The sequence below is a fragment of the Mauremys reevesii genome, linkage group 3 (genome assembly GCF_016161935.1).
Source record: "Mauremys reevesii isolate NIE-2019 linkage group 3, ASM1616193v1, whole genome shotgun sequence".
In the NCBI taxonomy this organism is placed as follows: domain Eukaryota; kingdom Metazoa; phylum Chordata; order Testudines; family Geoemydidae; genus Mauremys; species Mauremys reevesii.
In genome coordinates this window covers 186,265,933-186,286,344 of record NC_052625.1, presented here as the reverse complement: position 1 = coordinate 186,286,344, position 20,412 = coordinate 186,265,933, and positions in this window count along the sequence as shown.

The following is a 20,412-nucleotide window of genomic DNA, read 5'->3' as shown; positions in this document are numbered from 1 at the left end:
AATTGAAATATTGATCTGAAACAAACAAAACATAATTTAGGTTTGCTTTAAAATATAGTTTCATTTTGGTTGTTAGTATTAAAACAAAGATTTTCATTCCAAATTTCTTCCAGGAAAAAAATCAGTTTTTTTGACTAATTACCTATTAGAAAGACAAATGTTTAAAAAAAACCCTGAAGTCTTTGTAACAGTTGCCCATATTGATGGCTCAGCACCTGGATAAAACCATTGTGTGCATCACTTTCTGTCCAGTTTACAACAATCTAAATAACATATATTTAATAAAAATCAGCAACAGAAAATAAAAACAGATTTACAGATTATTTTACTTGAAACTGGAATCCAATATTTAACTTCCTAGTAGTGTAATAGAGTTTGATTTTTTTCCTTCAGTATGATTTATCTCTGGCAGCAGTATGCCTTTTACTTTTTTAACTTGGTTCCAATTTGTGATGTTTTGTGAACAGATCGTTGTTTTCTCAACTGCCTTTCTAATTTGAAAAGATTTGATGAAATTTGGGATGAATTTGCCTCTCTGAAATATGGGAAGTGTCATTAGTTGTGACTGGTCAGATAGGTCAAATGGTATTTTGTCTGTTTCCTGGTTGGAGAGGCATAACTCTTACTCTATTTTTCATGAGCATTCTCAATTTAAAAAAAATAAAATAAATAAAAACTGCTTCCTGGGAACATTTGCATTAGTAGAGTATAATCCCATTCATGACTATGGAAAGTCAATGCAAACTAAGCTTCGAATTTGGCCTAAATAATTTAATTTACAAATGTGAACAAATTTGTGTGGACATTTTTTCTGCTGTAGAATGTAAAAGGACGATTGTACAGGAAAGGAAAGAGACCTTACTCCATCAACAAGCACCAAAGTCTCTTGATTTGCTCCCAGATAGAGATACCATGTTTTAAAATGTGTCCTTCAGGAGAGGCTTTTTTCATTATGAAAATATATCTGTGTTGGTATCCTCAATCTTGTCTGAAAATATTCTTTTCCCTTGCTTATGTATCACAGAGACTCTGGTTGTCGGCAGGTGAGATCAAACCTGGGACCTCTGTAGCTTAGTGTATGACCCTCTAGTTCATGACCTAAAAGCTACATGGCTCTTAGCCAAGGCTGTAGCAGGCTCATCAATCTCTAGGTGGCAAGGTGCCACTAGAGTGGGACAGAGCACCACGGTCAGCAGGCCTGGGTTACACTTACACATCTTAATAGTGGCAGGAGGGGTCAATTTTATTTTCTTTCTATATCTGAATCTGTGAAGAATTGGTTCTTCAACCTGGGGGGAGAGGATGTGACCAACATGCCATTCCCATATTGCTAAATTGGAAGGGATCCCAGGGAGAAGGTTGAGATAGAGAACCACTGCTGTAAAGCATTTTGGGATATGTTTTTTAGGTAAGGCCCTGATCCTGGAAACATTTATGCACCTGCTTAACTTTAAATACATGAGAGTTCTACTGAATTTAATTGAGGATTAAATTTAAGCAGGTGTATAAATGTTCACAGGAATGAGGTATAAATTGCTATATAAAATTAGGTCCCAATCCTGCCAATAGCATCCATCCACAAGCTCTCACTTGCAAAATCAGGACCTAAAACTGTAATGAACTGCACCCTGATCTACCACAATGAATTAGTCTCAAAGATATTCCATCATGGGTTTAATGCTCTGCAAATCATGGGAGACGACTCTGTAAAAATCAGAAGTGTCACTCGAAATAAGAAATGAGCAGCACAGCCCTTTTAGAGATCACCAATACCTTCACAGCTACAGTATAAAATGCTTCAGTGGTTAATGATAGTAGTAGCACTTACACACCTGTAGCTCTTTAGATTTTCAGAGCAATGGATAAACACAAACAAATTCGGAGGGAAACATAATAGTGTTGTAATGATTGCATGGAAGTTGGTCAGAAAATGGAAGTAGTCCTCTTACATCCATTTTCTGACAATTCATACTCACCATGTAACTTGGATCACCATTTATGGCACACCATAAAATTGACCAGAGGCTTCCATTAGAGTTGAACCAGGTCTGAATGTGACCCTTTATTAAAGTAAAATCAAATATAGTGCATCAAACATTCAGCTTTGCTTCAGAACTCCCATATCCCGTATTCCCAGACAAGGGGCATATAACCTGGAGTAGATTTGGCTAGATCAGCTCTGCAGTATTGGGTAAGTTTCATTTAAGAAACTGCCTTTATTTGTAGAGTTGAGGTCCTTTTAGGTAATATAAATGTTACCTTAATTTGCATGTTTGGGGCTCAGATGTCTTTGGTTTTGTAGCAGAACCACTCAGTGCAACAACAAAAACTTTATTCACAGGACTGCAGGCAGGGCCAGTGCAACCCATTAGGTGACCTAGGTGGTCACCTAGGGCGCTAGCATTTCGGGTCCTTCAGCAGTGACCGGATCTTCGGCCACCCTGGTCATGGTCGGCATTTAGGTGGAGGGAGCTGGGGCAGGGGGGCGCAGGGAGGGCCACCTGCAGCAAGTAAGAGGGTGGGGCAGCACGCAGGGGAACTCCCCGACGCAGCTCACCTCTGCTCCGCCTCCTCCACTGAGCTGATTGGCGCCGCAAGCCTGGGAGGCGGGAGAAATGAAGCAGAGACGGTGTACTCGGAGAGGAGGCAGAGCAGAGGTGAGCTGGGGCGGGGAGTAGCTGCATGGCTCCCTGGGCCGGGGGGAGCTGCCGCGGGGCGGGCACCACAGGGCAGAGGAGGGAGAGCTGCTGCAGAGGGGGTGCCTTAGGGCGGGGGGGGGAGGCAGAGAGCTGCCACAGGGCTCAGGGATGGGGGGCACAATGTGGAAGTTTCACCTGGGGCGCGAAACATCCTTGCACCCACCCTGACTGCAGGCAGGGAACTTTCTGCTTTATTTAACTGCATCTCAACAGAATGGAGGTGTGGAGGGAACCTCACAATTTACACCGGAAGTAAGGGATGGATGAGCATGGCTCATAGACTCAAAAACTTTATGGCCAGAAGGAACCATCAGGATCGTCTAGTCTGACCTTCTGCATATTACAAGCCACAGAACCTTGCCCACCTACTCCTATAATAGACCCCTAACCTCTGGCTGAGTTACTGGAGTCCTCAAATCATAATTTAAAGACTTCAAGTTATAGAGAATCCACTGTTTACACTATTAAAATCTGCAAGTGAGCCAGGCCCCATGCTGAAGGGTAAGGCAAAAAAAAGTCCAAGGTCTCTGCCAATCTGACTCCAGGGAAAATTCCTTCCTGATGCCACATATGGCAGCTCCACCCCTTCATACTCTTTGTAACAGAGCTAAACCTATCATGAACTCTGTAGCATATTAGGAAATATTTCTAGGAGAAATAGCTAAGTAGGCTGCCCTTCCTTATTTTAGGCCCCTTTAAGGTATCTCAAGTTAGGCACCCAGAAATTAGTCAGTTTTGAAAATCTTGTCTGAGAAGCTTAAAATTGATGTATCTTTGAATGGTGAGACAGTGACTATTTTTTTTGTAAAACACATTAAATGTTTTATAAAAGCCTCAGATTTCTCCTTGTTCCCTATGAGCAGTTTCCTAAGTGGGAAAATACTGGTGTAACAGTCCAAAGTGTTTTTCCTCAAGGGGGATAAAATTGTTCTTGAATTAGTATGTTAAACTGCTTCACTTCTCTGAGATATGTCTGCATGAGGTAGCAAAGAATTCAGAGGTGAAGGGGTTATCTGCTGAAGAAAATTGTCCTGGCATAAGTCTCCTGCAATCTGAGACAGATGAATACATGATTAAAAAGATTTTTTTTACATAAATTTTCCTTGGTTAGGAAAAAAAATAAAACCACACTGTAGATCACGGAACATCTCCCATAACCTACACCAATATACAGGTTTTCTAAAAATCTACCCTTTCTACCCATCTCACATCTGCTGTAGTGTTTGTTGCTACGAGGGATGATAAACACATTTTTCTAACAACTTCTCAGCTTTTCTCATGAAAGAAATACCTGCAATTTGTAAGTGCTCGAGATATTTCTTTTCTGATTCTCTTTCCCTTTGTGTGCATGTGTGTGTGTGTGTGTATATATATATATATGTAGATGTGTCTCTGTGTATCTGTGTGTGTATATACAGACACACACACACACACATATGCACAGAGAATTAGTTAAGTAGTTTAGTTTGAAGTCTGTTGGACTTCAGACACTCTAAGCAGACTCTGTCACGGTCAGGTCAAATACTTTGACCCACTCATTTCTAAACAGTAGTAGATCTTAATTTTATTAGAAGGTGTCTCATAGAAGCAATCTTTTTTCACTGTTATACAGTATACCGGGTATTGCTATTTTCTGTCAGCTTTAAATCAGGCTTCAGAAGATTTTCACTCCATTATAGGTAAAAATAAAAAAGAGCCATCTTTGAAATGAAACAATACACCAGCTAAGAATGTTATATAACTTCACAGACTCCGTGTGTGATCTTGGGCAGGCGCTTCATCTGTGCCTCAGTTTCCTCAGCTGTAAAAAGGAGTATAGAAACAGAAATACAAATGTAACACAATACCCCTGGATAGGTTGTCATCAGCAGGTATTGAATTCAGGGATGTCTCCCTCTAAACCATGAGCGTCTATTGCCTGAGCTAAAAGACCAATCTTTGTTGGCTCAACTATTGGAGCAGACTCATAAACCTCTATGTGGACCAGCCACTAGAGAGGAATAGAGAGCTATATAGTGTAGGTGGTGGTTACACAAAGTATTAATGGGAAGCCTTGACTGAAGATTCTTATGTTATCGGTGCCTATAGCTATGTGTGGATTGAACACCCATAGCTCCTATTGACTTTAGTGAGAGCTGGAGATAAGCAACAACTCTGGAAATCAGGTCACCTTTAGTTGGATGCTTAAGTACTTTAAGCACTTGAATTTGAAAATGTTGTCCATAGATCTTACAACTGATATGCAGACAAGACTGGAAGCAACATGGAGAATTTTGAGGAAAACCATGAAAGCTGTTGAGCATCTCTTAGTGGCTAGTTGTTTGGTTCTTCAGTTACGGTCTGAAAAGGTCATTTGGAACAGGAAAAGAAAAAAAATAGCTCAGCAACAGTGAAAGGCAAGAAAACTCTAGCAACCCTGGCCCAACTTTCCATTGAATCAATATCTACAGTGAATCCCCACTTTGAAATATTTTAACTTTCCCACCCATCAAAGCAATAGATCCCTTGGCAAAATCTTATGCTAGTCTTTCCCTTGGCTCATATCCCCTCTGAGCTCCACACTAAAGTTTTGCAAAATAGTCAATCAGTTGTACTTCCTCAAACCAAGCCTTGGGCTTGAGGTTCAATGCATTAACAAATCTCAGCCCCTATAGAGAGATGATAAAAAGCTGTGGCAAGGGCATCCCAAATGTAGGAGGAAAGAGGGTGCAGGCAAAAGTTCTTCCCTCATCAGGATTGGCTCTACTCACAAGTGCCTATAGGCATTAACGTTTTACAGCTATTACCTCCATTCTTGACATTTTGCTGTCAGTGTGATGCTGAGTGCCACACTTGCATGCACTGGGAATAATCCACATATCGAAGAGCTGCAGCATCACTGTATTGCAACCCTTTATTTTCACAGAGCTGCAGCTCTATAGCTGGTTCTTCATCCCCTTCCTTGGCCTTTATCCCCTTGCCTTTTATAGCTGGTTTTCATCCATCAGGACCGCCTCAGCCCCCTCTGCAGCACTCAACATACTGCTCCTCCTTGGCCAGCCACCCACCCACCCTTCAATGAACCCCTGCCTGCCCAACTCCCTTCACTGCTCTTAGCCTTACAAAACATCACCCTCCAAATCTGAAGGCCCTGAACTCATGGGTTGGATTGGTTAATGTGCCCTTACACCTGCAGAAAATGCAGCATGGCCTTGGGGCTAGCGCACTGGAGTGGAAATCAGAAGGTCTCAGTTCTAGTCCTGGCTCTGCCATTGGCCTGACTGGTGACTTTGGGCAAATCATGTCACTGTTCTGTGTCTCAGTTTCCCCAATTGTAAAATAAGGGAAATGATACTGACCCTGCTTTGTAAAGCTCTTTCATATCTATGGATGAAAAGTACCATACAAGAGCTGAGGAGGATAATTATCTAAAGTAAGAAGATGGGGTTCTGAGGGTGAAAGAGGCAATGGAGGAGTAAATCAAATTTGAAAATACGGGTTTTAGTTTGCAAACACCTTTGGAATCGAACCATGCTCAGTTTACGCAGCCTTTTCCAACTTCACAGAAAAATAGCCTTAACAGGCAGGTGTTCATACAGGTCATACACAGTTCTGAGACATTAGGTGCTTTATAACTACATATATATACAAGTACCTAAAAGATTTGAAGAAGGGCTGAACCAGCTTGGTTTATATACCAGACCTAATCATATTATGGAGCTGCTGGTCATGGCTCTATAGGCAAGCTTCAATGTCAGCTTATGTACGGAGATATCCAAATGATCCTCGGCTTTAAATCCATTTAATGACAGAGTTGCTAAAATTATTTTTTATTTGCATGACAATAGTGTCTTAAGGCTCCAACTGAGTTTGATACCCCATTGGGATTGGCACCATACACAGAAATAGTAAAAGGCAGTGTCTGCACTGAAGAGCATACAGACTAAACAGACAAGACAGTTTAAGGCGCGGGAGACAGAGGTGGGAAGTAACTTTCACAAGGTCACACAGCTGGGGCTAGAACCCAGCTAGTCAGTGGCGGAATAGGTCTCCTGACTCCCTATAGAGTGCCCACACTACCTCCCCAAGTATAAAAGATCACTTTATAATCAGAAGAATAATCCCATACCTGATGGGGCAGATGCTGATCTCAGTTACATCAACATGAATCCAGAGTCCTCACACTGAAGTTAATGGAGTTACTTTCAATTTTCACTGACATAACAGAGACCCAGATGTGCCCCCACATTTGCAATTGTAAAGCATGTCAAAGGAGCAAAAAGGGACTGTAAATGACAGGTCCCAAGTTGCAGCTTTTGTAGTTTTGTATTTAGAAGAGGCAAATAGGATTATAACGTACCCCTTTCAACAAGGTAACCATTTTTCTAAAAGCTCTATCTGATGTATTCCCCACCCCTTCCTTATGTAAATATAATATAATCGTACATACATGCAAGTAGCATGACGGCAGAATACCAGCATTAGGTACTTTAAAACAGACAGCTCTCTCATTTCAAATACGTGAATATTGGTGTTATGCTGTGAGCAAAGACAGCAGAACAGTGGCCAAAAGCATGATCCTGAATGAGGTGGAAATATTAGTGTTTGCCATTAAAGTTGTCCTATTGCCAGACTGGTGTCCAGGTGGAGTTCTAAGGCAGTGAAACAGAAGTAAAGACTATTCAGCAGCTATTTCTCTCCCTAAAATATGTAAATGTCTTGTTCTTGTTCTCCACTGAAAACAAACAGTGTGGCAATATATGCACTGTTCCCCTAAGTAGAAAAGACAGAGGAACAAATATCAGCTCAAAAACAATGAGAGTTGCTTTTCTCTCGCTGAGAAAAGTTTCACTATAAACAAAAGTTTAATATAATGAGAAATACTTTTTATACATTTCAGTGCATTGAAATAATCTGCGACTTTCACTCTACTTTTCTATAGAAGAAGGTGCACTATTTAAAGTTCTGTATAAATGAGCTCAGCCATACACTGAAAACTCTTTTCTTTTTACTATGGGCACAGATTCCTCAAGCTCAATTTTTCAACCTTTACTTTTCCAAGTAGATCTTATTTGTGCATATAGACTGTTGACTCAAGAGGGATTATTCTCTTGAATAAGGGTTACAGGGTAAGTACAAATGAGGTAACTATGATAATGAGTTCAGGACTAAGAAAGAAAAAATTAAGAGAAAAGGTGACAGGAATTGAATACTTACTGGTTAGAAGAAAAAAAGATACAACAAACAGCTAGAAGATACAAAACGGCTTACTTAGGGCTGCAGCTCCAGACTCTGCCACATTTAATGGGTAAGTCCTAGAGAAGCATGCTGGGGAATAGTTCCTACAAAAAGTGGAACCCTGCTTGAGGTAAGGTTAGTAGAATCTATGCAGACATAAAGGAAGGGTTGCTTCTATATTTTGCTTAATATTATTATTATACTATTATTATATGCAGACTGTCAAAAAGAGGGCAGGAACCCCAAACTCATGGTATGTTCTATAATTAGATTAAGCCACTAACAAATGTGGACTCCTGGAATACTATAACAGTCTTACCATGGAGTCACAGATAGTCCCCTTAGACTGTCTAATCCACTTGCCACTCAGACAAACTTGACTTAGTGATAAATGGTCACAAACCAAAAATCACAAAATATTCAGGTTGCTTCCCATCCCAAGAAACCATCACTTAACCTAGATCAATTGGTTCCCTATATCTTAAACCAAAGATAATACCTGTAGCCAACCCTGCAATAAACTACCTAAAGGTTTATTAACTATGAAAAAGAAACAAGAGCATTATTTACAGGTTAAAGCAAACAAACATATACACACAAATGAGTTACCATGCATGGTTCCTAAAGATGACAGATGTGGTGATCTGTCAATTCAAAATGTCTTTTAGGTCAGACACAGGGGTAGGCCCTGGGGAGTTCTGCCTTACTTCATTCAAACAGCAAAGAGATGAGAAATCTTCATGTCCACTAATTTTATTTCCCTATTCCAGTATTCAAAGCAATGGGACGAGACATACTGCATGTACTTCCCCACGGGTGGATGGGGAAATTAACGAAGCATTTGTCTAATAATGGCCTACTTAATTTTTGATAGTCCTCCTGGATGGGTGAGGAAGAGGATTCCCATGTCTGGGTTCACAAGTTCAGAGCAAACATTTTCCAAGTTATAAAGCAAACCTTACATATTTCTTTAAAGCAGGGGTCTGAACCTTTTGGAAGTGGTGTGCCGAGCCTTCCTTTATTCACTCTAATTTAAGGTTTCGCGTGCCAGTCATACGTTTTAACGTTTTTAGAAGGTCTCTTTCCATAAGTCTATAATATATAACTAAACTATTGTTGTATGTAAAGTAAATAAGGTTTTAAAAATGTTTAAGAAGCTTCATTTAAAATTAAATTAAAATGTAGATTCCCCCTGGACATGTGGCCAGGACCCAGGCAGTGAGAGTGCCACTGAAAATCAGCTCGCATGCCGCCTTCGGCACGCGTGCATTAGGTTGCCTACCCCTGCTTTATAGCACAGAATACAGACGTTACAAGTGAGAATAATGCAGGTGGCAATTAACAAGCATTTCACTGAGTCTAAATACTAAATACATTTTTATCAAACAAATCCTTATTTTATACAAAACTAACACACAGATGAGCTGGTTTGGTTTCCAACTAGGAGTTTCTCAGTTCTTAGCTAATACCTACAGCCTTGGCAACCGCTGGCACTTGGTTTACCCGCAACACAGATGCATTCATTCTCCATGGCTAAAACTTGAGTTGAACTTAGTTTCATTGCATTTGGAATCTCAAATTCAGAAAGCTCAGTGGAGGCAGGACCCTTCTGATTTTAAAGCCTTTCAGGCTTTGAAATTATGCCAAACCTTGAAGGAAGGAAAGCAAAGATATCTGTGTCACTCCCTGCTTTTTTCCATATAACACATTACCAAATAACCTCTGTGGTGGCGATATTGCCTGGTGCAATCACTTTACATTGGAGGAGTTTATCACTTAGCATGCTGAAGACTTTGTATCTGTTTATAGATTTTTTTTCCTCAGTATTTCTGTCAAAGGAAGGGGTTAATAATTGCTAAGTAAAAACACTGGAAAAATATAGCTTGGGATGAACACATTGGAATGAAAGTCTGAACTAAGGGAGAATTGTGGTATTTAATGATACTGCATTCAGTAACAGAGCCCATGGGGTTTTCAACTATATCACAAATCAAAAAGATAGAAAAAAGAAAGGAAACAAATGATAGGAATAAATGATCCACTTTCACAATGGAGAGAGATAAATAATGCGTTTCCCCCAGGATCTGTACTGCGACCAGTGCTGTTCAACATATTCATAAATAACTCAAGATAGTTAAGTCCAAAGCTGACTAAAAAGTTACAAAGGGATCTCACTAAACTGGTGCCTGGACAACAAAATCAATAGGTGGAATTTAATGTTGATAGGTGCAGAGTAATGCACACTGGAAAAAATAAACCCAACTATACATACAAAATGAGGTCTAAATGTATTGTTACTACTCAAGAAAGATATCTTGCAGTCATTGCAGATAGTTCTCTGAAAACGTGTGCTCATTGTGCACTGGCAATTAAAAAAAAAGCTAACAAAATGTTAGGAACCATTAGGAAAGGAATAGATAATAAAACAGAATATATCATAATGCCACTATGTAAATCCTCAGTATGCCCACACTTTGAATACTGCATTCTGGTTACCCCATATCAATAGAACTGGAAAAGGTACAGAGAAAGAAGGAAAAAAAGATTAGAGGAATGGATCGGCTTTCATATGAGAAGAGATTAAAAAGAGGGAGACAGTTCATCTTAAAAAGAGACAAGAAAGAAGGGAAATGATAGAGGACTATAAAATCATGAATGGAGTGGAGAAAATGAATAAGGAAGTGTTATTTACTTCTCATGAAAAAAAGTAGGGGTCACCTGATGAAATTAATAGATAGCAGATTTAAAACAAACATAATGAAGCACTTCTTCACACAACACACAGTTGACCTGTGGAATTCATTGCCATGGGATAGCATGAAGGCCAAAAGTATAACTGTGTTCAAAAAAGAATTAGATAGGTCCATCAATGACTATTAGCCAAGATGGTCAGGGACACAACCCCATACTCCAAGTGTCCCTAGACCTCCAACTACCAGAAGCTGAGTCTAGATGACAGGGGTTGGATCACTCAAAATTGCCCTGTTCTGTTCATTGCCTCTGAAGCAGCTGACACTGGCCACTGTCAGAGACAGGATACTGGGCTAGATAGACCATTGGTCTGAGCTAGTACAGCCCCACTTATGTTCTCAGTTATTGTATGTTTCCTGATGCATTTCCTTCAATGATCTCTTTCATCTTATGCAACTTGGCTGAGGTTCTTACACATTGTACACATTGTTGTTAGAAAGACCTCTTGACTTCATCTGTAAATCAAACATATATTAGAGCTTTGAGGGTTTTTTCCCTTGGCTAATCTACTTGTGAATCAACACAATATGAAGAGTTCTAGTTGTACGAATTGTTGCTTGCAAAAATTCACGGCAAGCTTTGCTACCAGGTTGATGAAACTCAGCTTTATGTTCTTTTAAGATACTAACACTGTATCTCTAGATCAGCCTTGGAAAATTCCACTCAGATAGGCAGAGTAATTTTTTCAATGGACAAGTAAAATCTCATTATTTTTCCATTATAGTGGATAGGTAAATTTCATAACACTTTTACTAGGCTAACCTAAACATAGGTTATAGGTTCTCAGAAGCAAAAGACATGGAAGGATATATTTTATTTGCTTTACTCCCTGTTAGAAAAAAAAAAGAGTCTCAGATTCGTTTCCAGTGTACTAAGTTACATATTTTGGTAAACCTAAGAAGTCGACAGGAATAGGACAAAGCATGTACCAGTCTTTGGAGGATATTTTGTAGAACTCCCAGAAAACTTGATTCAGTTCAACTTAGCAATTATGTCTTTGAAACAAAATCTGTGGTGTAGAAATGAGTAGCTGCTAAAAGGCTCTATTGCCAACATTGGAATTTAGCATTTCACTTTTCACTTAACCATAAAAAATGAAGAGGACCCCTGTTTAAAGGAAAATGTAGTAAAGCATTACATTAATTTCATAGTGTACACATTACAGGTCAAGCTTGTCTAAAAGTTCCGAAAGCAAAACAGCAGCATTGTCTCTGAAGAACATTTAACATAGAATAATAAGGCCAAAAATAAAATAATATAATAAATACCCCTTTTGTTGTGTCCATGTTCCCCCTCCCCTTTATTTATTTACCAGTGAATAGGGGTAAATCTCAAAATCTCTTATTGATTCTTTAGTACCCATTTCCAATATTCTTACTCCCCAACTGAGTAATATCTTACTCAACATGTAGTTCCATTTATTTCAATGGATGTGGAGTAACGTGCTGCTGAACATGAGTAAAGATATGAGAATGTGGCATTTTATTATCTATCCTAAGATTTCCTATAGATCCTGTCAGCAAAGTACTGAAGTAGTCAGTCAGTGGCAATGTTTTTTTTTTTTTTTTTTTTTTAAGAACTGTAGACATTTACCCAAATGTCCACAACATTTCCCAAATTAATGTTCCAGATTCTCAGCTTCTATACATCAATGTGGCTCCACTGACTTCAACAGAACAAGGCTGATATACACCAGCAAGGGATCTGGCCTCAAATCTAAGAATGGAAAAAATGAATATGTTTTGTATAATAATAATGACAGGAGCAGAGAGGAATAATTTTAAGTTAGTCTCCACTCCTGTAGAATATTTCAGCCTGGGTGTAAAGGAAGAATCCAGGCCCATTTGTGCATCACCTTTAGTTGGCATGGTCTCTTGTTCATAAAATTAAGAAAAGTCCAAGTGCACTTTCAAATATTCACCAGGCTCCACTCCAACATTTATCACTCCTTTATTGGTTCTCTCTCTCTCTCTCTCTATTCCTCAAATTACTGTTTTATTCGATACTCCATTCAGAATATTTCCAAATGTTCTACCTATCTACTGTAGAAGACTCTGAAGAGAGTTTATAAACCTGTATATTCAAAAACATGGACACATATTATCTGGGGAATATATTTCAATGTAGGCACCCTTCAAAAAAAACAGAGGAGCCTTGTGTATTGTGAGAGATTCAGTCATATTTTGCTAAAATAAAAATTAATTATTAATTTCAAATAAAACAATAAAACTTGCAGAAAGGAGTGAATTGTGGATATCTCACTGGGATTATCATTTGTATTATATTAGTGCATAGAGATGTCACTGTACTAGTTTCTATACAAGCATATAGTATGAGAGAGTTTGTGCCCTGACGATTTTACAGTCTAACTAGACAAGACAGACAAAAGCTGAAGAGAAGAATGGTGAATTGTCATACCCAAAAATCACATAGTAGATTAATATCTGATCTTTCCTACAGTGAAACACAGGAAAATAAGCAAAGTTTGTGTGGATGGCATCTTATACTTTTTGAATCCAAGCAAATAAGCCATTCAACATATAACTATAATTAATTCTAAAAGCTGAATATGTCAGCTGAAATCCCTATGGAGAAAATAATGGTATGAACCAGCCATTTGGTCAGATATAATGTATCTAGAATTACCACTTTTTTTTAAATGAGAGTTGTGAGTGTAGAGTAGCTCCCTCCTAAATATGTAGCTAGGTATAAAGTCATGGACAGCTGCATGACTGAAAAGAAAAGTCTCAACCAATTACAAAGAGAAATCAAGTGACCTAACTGGTGGTTCTGATTCCAGCTTTCCCATCACATAACAATCAGGATTCTGAGAGCAGTGATTGCAAGATATCACAATTCAGAGGGGCTCAGAATTTATGGGTCTCCCCACCTATACATAATTGGAAGATCTGAAACTCTATCATGGATTCCAAGGGCTGTGACTTTAATGATGCACATTTCACTGGGGTTGGAATTTGTGAGTAACAACTTTTTTTCCTTAAAACTAATATTTTATAATTATTTATCATCTCAGAAGATATCCCAGAGTGAAGATAGTGTTACATTAATTCATGATTAATCACATTGATGGCTCTTGACCGTCAACCTTGTCTCTGACAATATACTGAGTGTACATTCATTGATCGCAGTTAACATCCTGTGTATTTTATTTCTTATTTGGAAATGCCATCAGAAGCTGATTTCCAGATCTCAACACTGACAAAGCACACTTTGTAGGGCTAGAACAAGTTATCACTCTAGCGGCAGCATTCTGAATAAGCTATAACTTATAAATTATACGTTATGAAAGACTTGTGAACAATAAATTGCAGTAATCTAGCACAAATGTTAACAATATTGGTAAATTAAGTAAGAAAGGGATTCAAAATCTCATGCTTCAGGGCATAAGACAACCTCTAATGAAGGGTTTATGCTTAGATTATAAACGTGTCAGGACAGAGATCATCTTTTTCTTCTATTTTATACAGTGCCTAGCACAATGGAATCCATAGGCACTACCACAATACTATTACTATTACAAGTAATAATAATAATTATGAATAAGAATGGGATTCGGAAGTAACTTTCCCTATTGGCCAGTTATTTCCTACTTATACAAGCCAGGGTTTCTTGCATCTTCCTTTAAAGTGTTTGGTAATGGCCACTGTCAGAAAGAGGATACTGGTTTAAACAGACCATTGGTCTGATCTGATATGACAATTCCTATGTCTTATGTTAAAGATTCTTTTAAAACAACTTGCACTAGGGCTCTACTATTTCCTGGAATAAGTTTAGAAATGTAATTGTATTTGTAAAACATAGTAAAGATGACATCAAAGTTATAAATAACAGTTGCTGTCAATATAATATTTCCATCAAAAGGATTTGCAAAGAATAAAATACCAATCATCACAGATTGTATCTTTCCCAATAGCTATGCATCTATTGACTTCAGTGGTCATGTGTCAAACTTATACACCTGCTTTAATACCCAGACTGGGCGGAGGAAGCTAATGAGCCAACCAGCAGACCGAATTCAGTGATGAATTCTGGTCATGTGCCACCTTAGGTATATTCCGCATATACTAAGAAGTGTATTGCTGAATCAGGCCAGAGTGCTTTGCACCTTGCAAGATTGGGCCCATAATCCTGTTTCCTTCTTTGGGTTTGGCTTTTGCTACTGTGCACCACTACTTTAGCAGTAAATCAGCTCTTCACGGAACATCAATATTTCCCCATTGTATATGCTGATACATACATCATGCAGCGGGGAATCTAGAAGCCCTGAGCTGGTACCAGAAGCAGAAAAAATACATGGAAACAGCTCATTTAAAAGAAGAGAGATATCTGGGAGCCTTCTAGGTCATAGAGGAAATCTTAATAAAAATTAATCTTTAATAGGATTTGGCTTACATAGTCAATACAGTAGAAGTTAGGGACTTCTGCAAGTGTTTTGGACCAGGTCACTCACACAAATGCTTGTTATTATCATGCTCTGGAAACTGCAGTTTAGGTTGCAGCTGTTAGAGCTGCTTCCATGCCATCAGGAAAGTTGTCGGGAGACCCAGAAGTTGTTTCTAAATAAGGCTCATTATAACAAAGTTTGGGAATATATGATCTAAGTCATGGCAGACCCAACATCACCAGCCCCCAGTAATCCAGTTATACTTTGGTATATCAAAGTCTGAAATATTTCAAGAAAGGAGAATGCAAAAACATTATTCATACTCTTAGGTGTTGTCTGCATCATGATAAATAAGATTACCTATGTATTAAATTAAATAGGTCAAAATACCTATTTTGCTATATTTCTGCTTACAAAGTGTTCCCTACTAATGGGTAAGTACAGAAACAAATTATAAATTTAGGTGCACATTCAGGAAACCACTAAGCATAAAGTTAAGCTACTGCTAAAACGCCCTTTCTGAATAGTGATGCTTTCCTGAATTGGGGCCATAGACCTTCATTTTGTATGTGAAATTGTGCCTCCATTTCTTCCTCTATTAAATAGGGATCATAACACTTATCTACTTCCTTGAGAGGCTGAGAGGTTTTCACTCTTTAATGTTTTAAAGTACAGTGAATTCCTCTGATGGAAGGTACAAAAGTGGCTGGAGAAGATGGGGAATTAATATGAGAATTGAAAGGTGAATAAGGAACTGGTTAAAGAGGAGACTACAAAGGGTCATATTGAAAGGTAACTGTCCGGCTGGAGGGAGGTTACCACTGAAGTTCCTCAGGGATCGGTCTTGAATCCAATCTTATGCAGCATTTTTATTATTGATCCTGGCTCACAAAGTGGGAGTGTGTGCTAATATTTGCAGATGACACAAAGATGGAAGGCATAGCCAATACAAAAGAGGATCAGAATATCATATAAGAAGATCTGATTATAGAATCATGGAAGATTAGGCTTGAAAGAGGTCTCAGGAGATCATCTAGTCCAACCCCCTGCTCAAAGCAGGACCAACACCAACTAAATTATCCCATTCAGGGCTTTGTCAAGCCTGACATTAAAAATCTCTAAGGAAGGAGATTCCACCTCCCTAGGTAACTCATTCCAGTGCTTCAACCACCCACCTAGTGAAATAGTTTTTCCTAATATCCGATGCAGACCTCCCACACTGCAACTTGAGACTATTGTTCCTTGTTCTGTCATCTGCCACCACTGAGAACAGCCGAGCTCCATCCTCTTTGGAACCCCCCTTCAGGTAGTTGAAGGCTTCTCTCAAATCACCCCTCACTCTTCTTTTCTGCAAACTAAATAAGCCCAATTCGCTCAGGCTCTCCGCATAAGTCATGTGCCCCAGCCCCTTGATCATTTTCATTGCCCTCTGCTGGACTTTCTCCAATTTGTCCTCATCCTTTCTGTAGTTGGGGGGGGGGGGCACAAAACTGGATGCAATACTTCAGATGTGGCCTCACCCGTGCTGTATAGAGGGGGAAAATCACTTCCCTCAATCTGCTGGCAATGATCCTACTAATGCAGCCCAATATGCTGTTACCCTTTTTGGCAACAAGGGCACACTGTTGACTCATATCCAGCTTCTCATCCACTATATTCCCCAGGTCCTTTTCTGAAAAACTGCCGCTTAGCTAGTTGATCCCCAGCCTGTAGCAGTGCATGGCATTCTTCCCCCCTAAGTGCAGGACTCTGCACTTGTCCTTGTTGAACCTTATCAGATTTCATTTGGCCCAATCCTCCAATTTGTCTAGGTCACTCTGGACCCTATCCCTACCCTCCAGCATATCTACCTCTTCGTCCAGTTTAGTATCTTACGAACTTGCTGAGGGTGCAATCCATCCCATCATCCAGATCATTAATGAAGATGTTGAACAAAACCAGCCTCGGGACCGACCCCTGGGGTACTCCGCTTGATACTGGCTGCCAACTAGACATCAAGCCCTTGATCACTACCCATTAAGCCTGAAGATCTAGCCAGCTTTCTATGCACCTTATAGTCCATTCATCCAATCCATACTTTAACTTGCTGGCAAGAATACTGTGGGAGACAGTATCAAAAGCTTTGCTAAAGTAAAGTTTTATCACGTCCACTGCTTTCCCCATACCCACAGAGCCAGTTATCTCATCATAGAAGGCAATCAGGTTAGTCAGGCATGACTTGCCCGTGGTGAATCCATGTTGAATGTTCATGATCACTTTCCTCTCCTCCAAATGCTTCAAAATGGATTCCTTGAGGACCTGCTCCATGATTTTTCCGGGGACTGAGGTGAGGCTGTGCAGTCTGTAGTTCCCCGGATTCTCCTTCTTCCCTTTTTTAAAAAGGGGCACTATAGTTGACTTTTTCCAATCATCTGGGACCTCCCTTGAGTTTTCAAAGATAATGGCCAATGGCTCTGCAATCACATCAGCCAACTCCCTCAGCACCCTTGGATGCATTAGATCCAGCCCCATGGACTTGTGCATGTCCAGCTTTTCTAAATAGTCCTTAATCTGTTCTTTCACCCCTGAGGGCTGCTCATCTCTTCCCCATACTGTGCTGCCCAGTGCAGCAGTCTGGGAGCTGACCTTGTCTGAGAAAACTGAGGTGAGAAAAGCATTGAGTACTTCAGCTTTTTCCACATCATCTGTCACTAAGTTGCCTCCCGTATTCAGTAAGGATCCCACACTTTCCCTGACCAGCTTCTTGTTGCTAACATACCTGTAGAAAACCTTCTTGTTACCCTTCACATCCCTTATTAGCTGCAACTCCAATTCTGCTTTGATCTTCTTGATTACACCCCTGTATGCTTGAGCAATATCTTTATACTCCTTCTTCATCATCTGTCCAAGTTTCCACTTCTTGTAAGCTTCCTTTTTGTGTCTAAACTCACCGAAGATTTCTCTATTAAGCCAAGCTGGTTGACTTCCATATTTATTCTTTCTGCACATTGGGATGGTTTGTTCCTGCACCCTCAATAAGGCTTCTTTAAAATACAGCCAGCTTTTCTGGACTCCTTTCTCCCTCATATTAGCTTCCCAGGGGATCCTGCCCATCAGTTCCCTTAGGGAATCAAAGTCTGCTTTTCTGAAGTCCATGGCCCCTGGGAAGCTATTCTGCTGCTCTCCTTTCTTCCTTTTGTCAGGATCCTGAACTCGACCATCTCATGGTCACTGCTGCCCAGGTTGCCATCCACTTCTACTTCCCCTACCAATTCTTCCCTATTTGTGAGCAGCAGGTCAAGAGTAACATGGTCCCTAGTTGGTTCATCCAGCACTTGCGTCAGGAAGTTGTCCCCAAAACTCTCCAAATACTTCCTGGATTATCTATGCACGGCTGTATTGCTCTCCCAGCATATGTCAGGGTGATTGAAGTCCCCCATGAGAACCAGAGCCTGTGATGTAGAAACTTCTCTTAGTTGTCCAAATAAAGCCTCATCTACTTCATCCTCCTGGTCTGGTGGTCTATAGCAGAGGTCCACCATGGCATCACCTTTGTTGCTCCCACCTCTAAACTTAACCCAAAGACTCTCAACAGGCTTTTCTCCAATTTCATACTGAAGCTTTGAGCAATCATACTGCTCTCTTACATACAGTGCAACTCCTCCATCTTTTCTCCCCCTTCTGTCCTTCCTGAACAGTTTATACCCATCCATGACAATGCTCCAGTCATGTGAGTCACCCCACCAAGTCTCTTATTCCAATCACATCATAATTCCTTGACTGTGCCAGAACTTCCAATTCTTCCTGCTTGTTTCCCAGGCTTCTTGCGTTCATGTACAGGCACCTAAGATAACTAGCCAATTGTCCTACTTTCTCAGTATGAATCAGGAGGCCCCCCTGTTGCACCCTCCTCCTTGTGTTTCCTCTCAGTATCTTACTTGCCCACTTACTCAGCACTTAGGTCTCTGCCCTGGCAAACTTAGTTAAAAGCCTTCCTCACTAGGTTAGCAAACCTGCCTGCAAAGATACTCTTCCGTCTCTTTGTTAGGTGGATCCCATCTCTTCCTATCAGTCCCTCTTCCTGGAACAACATCTCATGATCTAAGAATCCAAAGCCCTCTCTCCAACACCACCTGTGTAACCATGGATTCACTTCCACAATTCAACAGTCCCTACCTGGGCCTTTTCCTTCAACAAGAAGGATGGACAAGAACACAACTTGTGCCTCAAACTCCTTTATCCTTCTTCCCAGAGCCACATAGTCTGCAGTGCCCACGTGGAGAAGTAGGAAGGGTAGCAGTCCAAGGACTTGATCAATCTTGGCAGACACTCTGTCACATCCTGAATTCTAGCTCCACGCAAGCAGCACACTTCTTGAGTTTCCTGGTCTGCATGGCAGATGGATAACTCCTTCTCCCTTAGGAGGGAGTCCCTGACCACCACCACCTGTCTTCTCCTCCTGGGAGGGGTGGTCATGGAACTCCCTGTGATGGGTTGGATCACAGAAACCCCTTTGGGACTGCCACCTGATGTGCCTAGACTACCTCTGAGCCCATTTTCCTTGGCAGCTTGGGACTTCAGTAATCTGCCTTGTTTGAGCCAGACACTCTTGCCTGCTGCAAATACAGATCCAAGTCTGAACCATGTCCCCCACAAGCTGCGGGCTTAACTGAAAACATCTCAAGAAGTGGTCCTGTCTCCAGCAATCAGATACCCAGCTCCTAGTGGGGTCCAAACCCCAAATAAATCTGTTTTACTCTGTATAAAGCTTATACAGGGTAAACTCATAAATTGTTCACCCCCTATAACACTGACAGAGAGATAAGCACAGATGTCCCCCACCCCAGGTATTAATACTTACTCTGCGTTAATTAATAAGTAAAAAGTGATTTTATTAAATACAAAAAGTAGGATTTAAGTGGTTTCAAGTAATAACATACAGAACAAAGTAAATTATCAAACAAAATAAAATAAAACATGCAAGTCTAAGCCTAATACATAGGAAACATTGCAGATAAATCTCACCCTCAGAGATGTTCCAATAAGCTTCTTTGATAGACTAGCCTCCTCCTAGTCTGGGCCCAATCCTTTCCCCTGGTAAAGTCCTTGTTCCAGCTCAGGTGGTAGCTAGGAGATTTCTCATGACTAATAACAAGAAGTTTTTGCTATAAGCTGGGGACTTATCAGTTGGAGGAGAAAGATCTGGGTATATTGGTTAATCACAAGATGACTATGAGCCGTCAGTGTGATGTGGCAGTGAAAAAGGCTAATGCAGTCCTAGGATAAATCAGGTGAGGTATTTCCAGTAGAGACAGGGAAGTGTTAGTGCCATTACACAAGGCTCTGGTTGGGACCTCATCT